Raw genomic sequence first — 8,446 nt, 5'->3', positions numbered from 1 at the left:
AGAAAGAGTTAAAGGATTCCTGCTGAAAAAAAAAACACTCCTAGTAGTGAGGTTGAATGCCAACCCATGTGCCTCAAGGAAGAGAGATCGCTTTCTTAACCTACTGTGACATTCTTCATTCAGCCCTGTTGTAGCCATCAAAACAAGCAAACAACTTAACAGATTTATGCCACTGGCTCATGTGGTTAACATAAATCAATAACATTCTCACAAGACAAAGCTTGTGCAGTATCTCAGCCTCCTTTGACTCAAAGGTCGAAGAAGAAAATAATTCAACACCACAACCTGAGAGTGGAATGGAACGGAGGCAACCTTAGATTGTTAAGCTTTGGTTAAAAACGAAACCTTCATCTGATCAGGAGAAAAATTAATACAAGATGGGCTCAACGATAAGGGCTGTAAATCACCAATCTTCTTAAGGGATGTCAAGGCCAAAAACAAGATCATCTGAAGAGTCCGATTTCTCAAGTGACTTGAATGAAGGCCATGGTACACCTTCAAGGACAGCGGTTCCTAACACCGGGGTCGCGATCCCCACTAGGGACCACTAAAGATTTACAAGGAGTCGCGAGTAGGAGGGTTACAAGTAGGGATGAAACGGTAACAGTTTGACGACAAACCACGATAAAATTCTCGATGGTCATTATTTCTGTTTAATATTTTAATTATCATTAAAATATTATTGCCATGATTTGAAAAACTCAAAGTAAATACTGTCCAGCATTAAAGGTGACATAACATGAAAATCTGACTTTTCCAGGTTTTAAGTGCTATAATCAGGTCTCCGGTGCATCTACCAACCAAGGAAACGTGAAAAAGATTAACCCAGTAACTTTGTTTTGGTAAGCCTTTTTCTGCAAGCTTCTGAGAAAACAAGCGCATCTGATTTTGCTCCCTTGGTGACGTGGCAAAGGGATCTCATTATAATATTACCGCCCCTTAATCTGTAAGTTTACACTCACTGTCATTTTGATTTCGCAAGCTACAACGGTGTACTAGTTCTAAAGCCATGGCGAAAGTTTGAGCAAAACATGCTAACTGTTCTGTGTTTGGCTGCACAGACGAGCACAGAACACTGTTTAGAGTCCCAGCCTCAGAGACAGCTCTATTCTGGAAAAGGGGGCGGGGAGCAGCAGCTCATTTGCATTTAAAGAGACAGGCCCGAAAAACAGCTTGTTTCTGCTTCCACTCAAAATAGGCATTTTCAAAATGAGATAATAAATGATCTGTGGGGTATTTTGAGCTGAAACTTCACAGACACATTCTGGAGACACTAGAGACTTATATTACATATTGTAAAAAGGGGCATAATATGTCTCCTTTAAGCAAAGATAGTACCAGTCTTACGCGGGCACAGCATGCAGCGTAGATTTTTTTTTTTGTGTGTGTGAAAATATGGTGGAAGGCAGTGAAAGGTTTTACATCCGAATGATGAAGGAAATTATATGAATTGAATTATGAATGAATTATATGAATGTATCTCTAAAGGGAACCGACTCTCTTGCGAAAAGTTAGGATGGCATTTTTTTATTTCTATACTGCCAGTGGTTACCATGGAAACAGCTTTATTTCTGTTGTTCCAGGAGTGCCACCTGCTGTCAGACAGTGGATTTACATTTTTATTCAGACCGTTTGCCATTTTTGTTCAAAGCAGTGCAAAAATCTTCATTTTTATGCACAGCTGTAAATTTTAACCAGTTCATGGAAAATAAGTTAATGTGCATTCTAAAAATCTAAGCAATTCAGATAATAATGTATAGTGTTATTAACAGAGCAGATAAAACACCTATAACCATTCATCATTTTGAGTCATAACCTTTTTCTTAAAAATGGCTTACAGTCTGAAATGTCAGATTTATCTTTTTTTTTTTTTACAAAACTTTTTTAACATGTAATACATGTTAGTAGATAACATATCATGTTGTAGTCACTCAACCATAATTGATAATGTCATTATTTTATGTTTCTGATGTTGTTGCATTTATTAAAATCTTAACAACTGATTTGGTTGGGGTTGGGGGTGAAATAGGGGTCACCTGAAAAAAAAAAAAAAAGGTTGGGAACCATTTTTCTAGGACTATAGATAATAATGGGCATAATGTGCTTCTGCTTTCAATCACTAAATGACAGATAACCAACAAATAACTTCAATCACCAAGTGACAATAAATACAGCAACAGAATAAACAGATACAGAAAACAAAAGTAAAGTACTGGTAAGTACTAAATCTGCAAAATTTATTTATGTTGCATAGCATTGCTGGTATTTAGGTACCTTATTATTATTCATAATTTTCAAACCTTACTCAAAAGTGCTCAAGTTGTTGTAAAATAGATCAAAGGATTGTTTTACGGCTGTTTAAGATACTTTATTTCAGTTGCTTTGGATTGCAGGAGTGCTTCTGTTGCCCAAAGGCTTGTCACCTTTTCTCTGGCAACAAATTCAAAAACAAAAAAAAACAAAAAAATCTCAACATAAAAAAGCCAAAAATCAGTAAAAATGTGGGCAATTAATATGTGTTAACTAAACTAATCTATTTACTAAAGGTCTGGTATGGTATGGCATGTGTATACACTGATCAGCTTCAACATTAAAGACACTACCAGGTGAAATGAATAACATTGATTGTATCGCTACAATGGCATCTGTCAAGGCGTGGGATATATTAGGCAGCAAGTGAACAGTCATTGCTTGAATTTCATGTGTTGGAAGCAGAAAAAAAAACTAAATAACATTTATTGTGTGTGTCCTCACTCATAATAAAGTCTACTGAGACACACACTTTCAAAAGGGCATCGTGTTCCACCATGAGGAATGATAAAACTACTCAACGTGGGTTGCTGAAACATGATATTCAATAATCCAAAGGCTTCTCAAAAAGCACAGACAGATAAACTATCTTCCTGAAGAAAGGAAATCTGAGGAGTGATGTTGCAGGCGTGTGTTTTTGAGGCACTGGAGACGCAGTGCCTCGGTGGGCGGAGCTTGCAAATTCTCATGATTCTAAACTGGCTTCAGACATTCATCACACCTGAAGGGTGTATGCATAGCTACTAATGCATGCTACTAAAATTGCATTGAGTAAAAATATGAAAGGAACCAATCTAACTTTCTTTTTTTATACCTATACAACACAGTGGCACTATAAGCGTAAAGGAGGTCGCACACCGAACGTGAAGTTAACTATTTGTGACTAATATCATGCAATTTAGTGGAAAACTGTGAGTGGTGCTCTGTGGCCCACTGGGATTTTGAACAGCCTCTTAAGTCGTAGCTGGGAACCGCAGACAGACATTGATGGCGCCGCCGATGTGCTAATAAGACAAACAGTTGTACTTTTCACATTTTTACTGAATGCATTGAATAATCATTGTCAGAGCAGCCATGTCCATCCCCACCTCCCCCACCCGCATCAGCTTTCACAGCATCAAGCAGACCACAGCCGTCTGACCTTTACGCAATAGCTTTTCCTCTTTTATAATTCAGCCACACAGTTGGACTGCAAGTGGCATGAGAGACCAAGTGATTGTTTTTGGCCTTTGATGGTCAGGAGTGTGACATCTGACAAGCAGCAAATTTAATTTATATCTCTTGTGTAATTTTGACAATGGCCCCTGAATTGAAGGGTTTTAACTGAACTGATGAAATGTTTCTTTTCACTCAGTAGATGCAACCATCCAGAAGACCCTATCTATCTATCTATCTATCTATCCATCCATCCATCCATCCATCCACCCACCGCCAGCATTTTGATAATTTCACAGAAATTTCATGGCCCCTGGAATATTTTGTTGTATGAATATCTGAACATGCAATGTCAAAGGAAATAACAGAGCCTCTGCTCGAGTATTCATGCTCGAGCTTTATGCAGTCTTGTTTTATCTACACTTGTATGTGGGCAAGTTTTATGTAAAAAAAGCAACATTTTGAAAAAAATTTTTTTGTCAAAGACTACGTCTGGATTGGATTCAGAACGATGATCAAGAAGATATAGATAGAGTAGATCGAGATGTTGTAGTCCATCAACACCCACAAAGCTTCACAGTCCTAAACCACTTTTTTGTCGTCATTTCATTCGGTAATGTTAGGCAGTTTTGATCTATATGCTGTTGTAATGTAATGTTTGATTATTGCATTATTTTACATGTGCATCTACTTACATGTGCGATCGCTTGTTCTTTCTGCTTCTTCTCCACTGTTTTGATCCAGACATTCAATATTACTTCAGAAGATATTTAATAGCATTCAGTAAAAACATGGAAGGCCAGAAAATTCAGTCTCCTAAATGACAAAAAAATATTTTTGTAAGGGTTTTTATGCGTTTTGGCTGTTCATTTACACTGCAACAGAATTTTTGGAGACTGAAAACGCAAACTTTTGAAAACAGGTTTCAAAGTGAACGTTTTTGAAAATGCCATTATTGTCTGTGTAAACTATAAAAACGTGAATATGTGAAAACTGTGATGTTATGAGCATATGTATTATGTGTTCAGTCTATAGGAATGTGCGCAGGCACATAGTGTTTCTCTACAAAATCTACTGGCCTATCATGAATAATAGAGTATTTTTAGTCGTTTTTGCCGATCCCTGTGAAAGGTGATAATTTTGACAATGTTGTTTGACAACTTTTCAAAAACACAGAGGGAAAACGTTTCCATTTTTAGTACAATTATTGTTGTGTAAACATAAGTAACTACAGGTGCAAATACATTTTCTATCTATCTGCCTATCAATCTATCTATCTGTCTGTCTGTCAGTCAATCATCTTGAAAGCTTCTTTTAAAATTAGTAAAGGCAACATCAAGTTTAGGTCCTTTGGTTTATGATGTATGTGATTATAAGAGAAAATATAAAATATGTAAGGTTTTATTACTCCTAGACTGTTGGTCTAATTTGCATGAAACTTGGTAGGCTACCTATCACCTGTAGACCCTCATGACAAACGTTATCAAAGAATTTTGATACATCAAAGCAATGCGAGGATATAAGGAAATTAAATGTTCATGCGTCACCAGTTTTTGTAAATTGACCTATATCTGCCAAACACAATGTTCAAACTTAACAATACTGGATACAATGCTGACAGGTTATCAGATTTCAGCAGCTTGGTAATGTCAAATCAAAATGCTGACCATTATGAAAACAGACATATTCACTAGTAAAATGTACAAATCTTCCGAAATCAGCCACAAAGTGGCGCTATAATATGCAACTTTATGTTTTTGCTCTGTTTCACACAGGCTAAAGTCAAAGTAGTTGTTTCTTCTGAATACTTGCATCAAGCCAAATTTTTTTTTCAATAACGTTTATCCGCCATTCTAACTTTTTTTTTTTAAACTTACTTTTTTAAGAAACTCCTTCTAGGCCATTCATGAGATCTTCACCAAACTTTGTACACATCAGCTATAGATTTTACGATTTCTGAAGTATCAGTCATTTATATCAATGGGAATGATAGATAAAGGCCAGAATACTTATGTTCTCCTCCAGAGGGAGCCACAGGATAACAAATACCTTTGAGTCTCAGCGATTAAAATCAGTGTAAATGGTTTGATACATTGACTTGTAGTAAATAAATAAATCTAGTTTTAGTTTCATAAAGTTTAATCATTTTTCAAAAAAAAAAAAAAATATGTGATCTCCAAAATACTTATTTTTATATATCCTAATGATACTGAAAACACATTGTCTAGTTGCAAGACATCACTGAATGTATTGCTGTCCAATAAAAATCCAAATTACAAGTAATAATACTTCCATAAAGAGACACTTAATAACTCATATTATATTGGAATAGTCACAAGGCCACTGTATCACCATATCATCTACAATAGCTGTTGGTGTGCGTGTGTGTAATATATCCTTCATTCATGTAAATAGACTTTATATGGGGAAAGACAGTATTTTATTTTCAAATGAACTGATTAATCAAGCTCTGTGCGAAACTTGATCTGGACAAGTGTTATTAAGGTTGTTAATATGATTTAAGTGATGATGAATTTCCAGTTCTTTATCAAGATTGTACAGTGATACATGATTTTCATACCTTTGAATAAAAATGTGTAAAAACTAGTTGGTCAGATGAATTATGTAGATAATAGAAGGGTGAAACTTTCTCCTGTATATTTGCCAAAGACAATACACTTTCATTTTCATTTCATTTTAAATTAATTTTGTATTTCAAAATGTTTTATTATAATTATATTTTTTTTCTTGTGTTTGATTTTTGACATACATTTTATATAATGTATTTTTTGTAATTTAATGAAAAAAAAACCAAATGCCTTAAATTGTGAAAGTATGAGGATGTAAACAATGTACATAAATGTACAATCAGTGTTATTGCTCTGTTTTAATATAAAACATTGCGAAAACTCAGAAAGAGCCTCTCTTGTCTGATGACACTTCATTCATGTAGTCATTAGCCAACATTAGTTGCTGATTACATCAGACTGATGATCTGTGCAGGATTCAGGAGACTCCTTTTAATGCCTCTAAACATACTTGACAACAACGTATCAGTAAAAAAAAAAAAAATTATGAAATTTAAAATTGCCAGATTGCCACCAAACAGAAACAACTTTATTTTTCTAAGAAACATATCTGAAAAATGTATGTCTACAGTGTATATCTACATGTATATCTGACCTCAAGGAGGGTTAAATCTTGGTTTAAATATTTTGTCTTGATTAAGTCTTTAAGATTAAGAAAGGAGATCCTTCCTCAGAGGAATACGCCAAGGAGGGGCTGTCGCGAGGAGCATCAGTTCTGGGAACCAAGTCCGACTGGGCCAGTATGGCGCTACTAAGAGGACCTGCTCCTCGTCCTCCCTGACCTTGCACAATGTCTGTGCGAGAAGGCTCGGGCGAGTTGCGACATGCGACGGGAGCGTAGACCACCCTGGTGGTTGATGTAGGCAACGGTCGCGGTATTGTCCATCCAGACCAGTACGTGCTTGTCATGCAGCAGCAATTTGAAGCGGCGCAGAGCAAGCCATACTGCTAGCAACTTGAGGCAATTGATATGCCACTGCAGACAAGGCCCTGTCCAGGTGCCCGGTGCTGCACGCCCATTGCACATGGCAACCCAGCCTATGGCAGAGGCATCTGTTGAGACAACAACATGCCTGGACACTTACACTAGGGGAACTCCCGCCCGAAGAAAGGCAAGGTCCGACCACGGGCCAAAGGTCTGGCGGCAGGATGGGGTGACTGAGACCCGGTGAGTGCCGCGTTGCCATGCCCATCTCGGGACTCGGTCGTGAAGCCAACGCTGAAGCAGTCTCATATGAAGCAATCTGAGTGGCATAACAGCGGCAGCGGATGCCATATGCCCCAGGAGCCTCTGGAACTGTTTCAGTGGGACCGCCCTCCTGCGCTGAAATGCCTCCAGGCAGTTCAGCATGGACTGAGCACGCTCTATTGAAAGGCGCGCTGTTAGATTGACCGAGTCCAACTCCATACCGAGAAAAGAGATCCTCTGCACTGGGGAGAGTTTGCTCTTTTCCCAGTTGACCCAGGCTAGCACCAACCGTGCACGTTCCTCTGTGAGGTGCGCTGTCTGTTCGACCGAATCCAACTCCATACCGAGAAAAGAGATCCTCTGCACCGGGGAGAGTTTGCTCTTTTCCCAGTTGACCCGAAGCCCCAACCGGCTGAGGTGGCTGAGTACCACGTCCCTGTGTTCGCACAACTGTGCTCGAGACTGGGCCAGTATGAGCCAGTCGTCGAGGTAGTTGAGAATGTGAATGCCTCCTTCCCTCAACGGGACGAGGGCTGCTTCCACGACCTTGGTGAAGACACGAGGCGACAGGGACAGCCCGAAGGGGAGGACCTTGTACTGATATGCTCGCCCCTCAAATGCGAAGCGGAGAAACGGCCTGTGTCGAGGGAGGATCGAAACATGAAAGTACGCTTCCTTCAGGTCGATCGCTGCAAACCAATCGTGCGGACGAACGCATCGAAAAATACGTTTCTGCGTTAACATCCTGAACGGGAGCCGGTGAAGGGCTCGGTTCAGAACGCGCAGGTCCAGGATTGCTCGTAACCCACCGCCTTTCTTGGGTACAATGAAGTAGGGGCTGTAAAACCCCGACCTCATATCGGCTGGAGGGACCGGCTCTATCGTGTCCTTCGCCAGCAGGACTGCAATTTCCGCTCGCAAGACGGGAGCATCCTTGTTCGGCACAGAGGTGAACCGAATGCCCCTGAACTTGGGAGGGCGCCGGGCGAACTGAATCGCATAGCCGAGGCTGATGGTCCGCAGAAGCCAGCGAGACGGGCTGGGTAGCGCTGACCAAGCGCCCAGAAACCATACAAGCGGGACCAGCGGGACCACAGCCGTACCCGCAGTGGGGCAGCGAGGTGGAACACAGGGACCCAACCCGGGAGGCCGTGCGTCCCAGGGTGGGGTCTGAGTGCGCGGCGCGCCACTTACCTGGCTCCAC

This window comes from Sinocyclocheilus rhinocerous, unplaced genomic scaffold, assembly GCF_001515625.1.
Source record: "Sinocyclocheilus rhinocerous isolate Xijiao unplaced genomic scaffold, SAMN03320098_v1.1 scaffold807, whole genome shotgun sequence".
NCBI lineage: Eukaryota > Metazoa > Chordata > Actinopteri > Cypriniformes > Cyprinidae > Sinocyclocheilus > Sinocyclocheilus rhinocerous.
Note: the sequence above shows the minus strand (reverse complement) of the source record.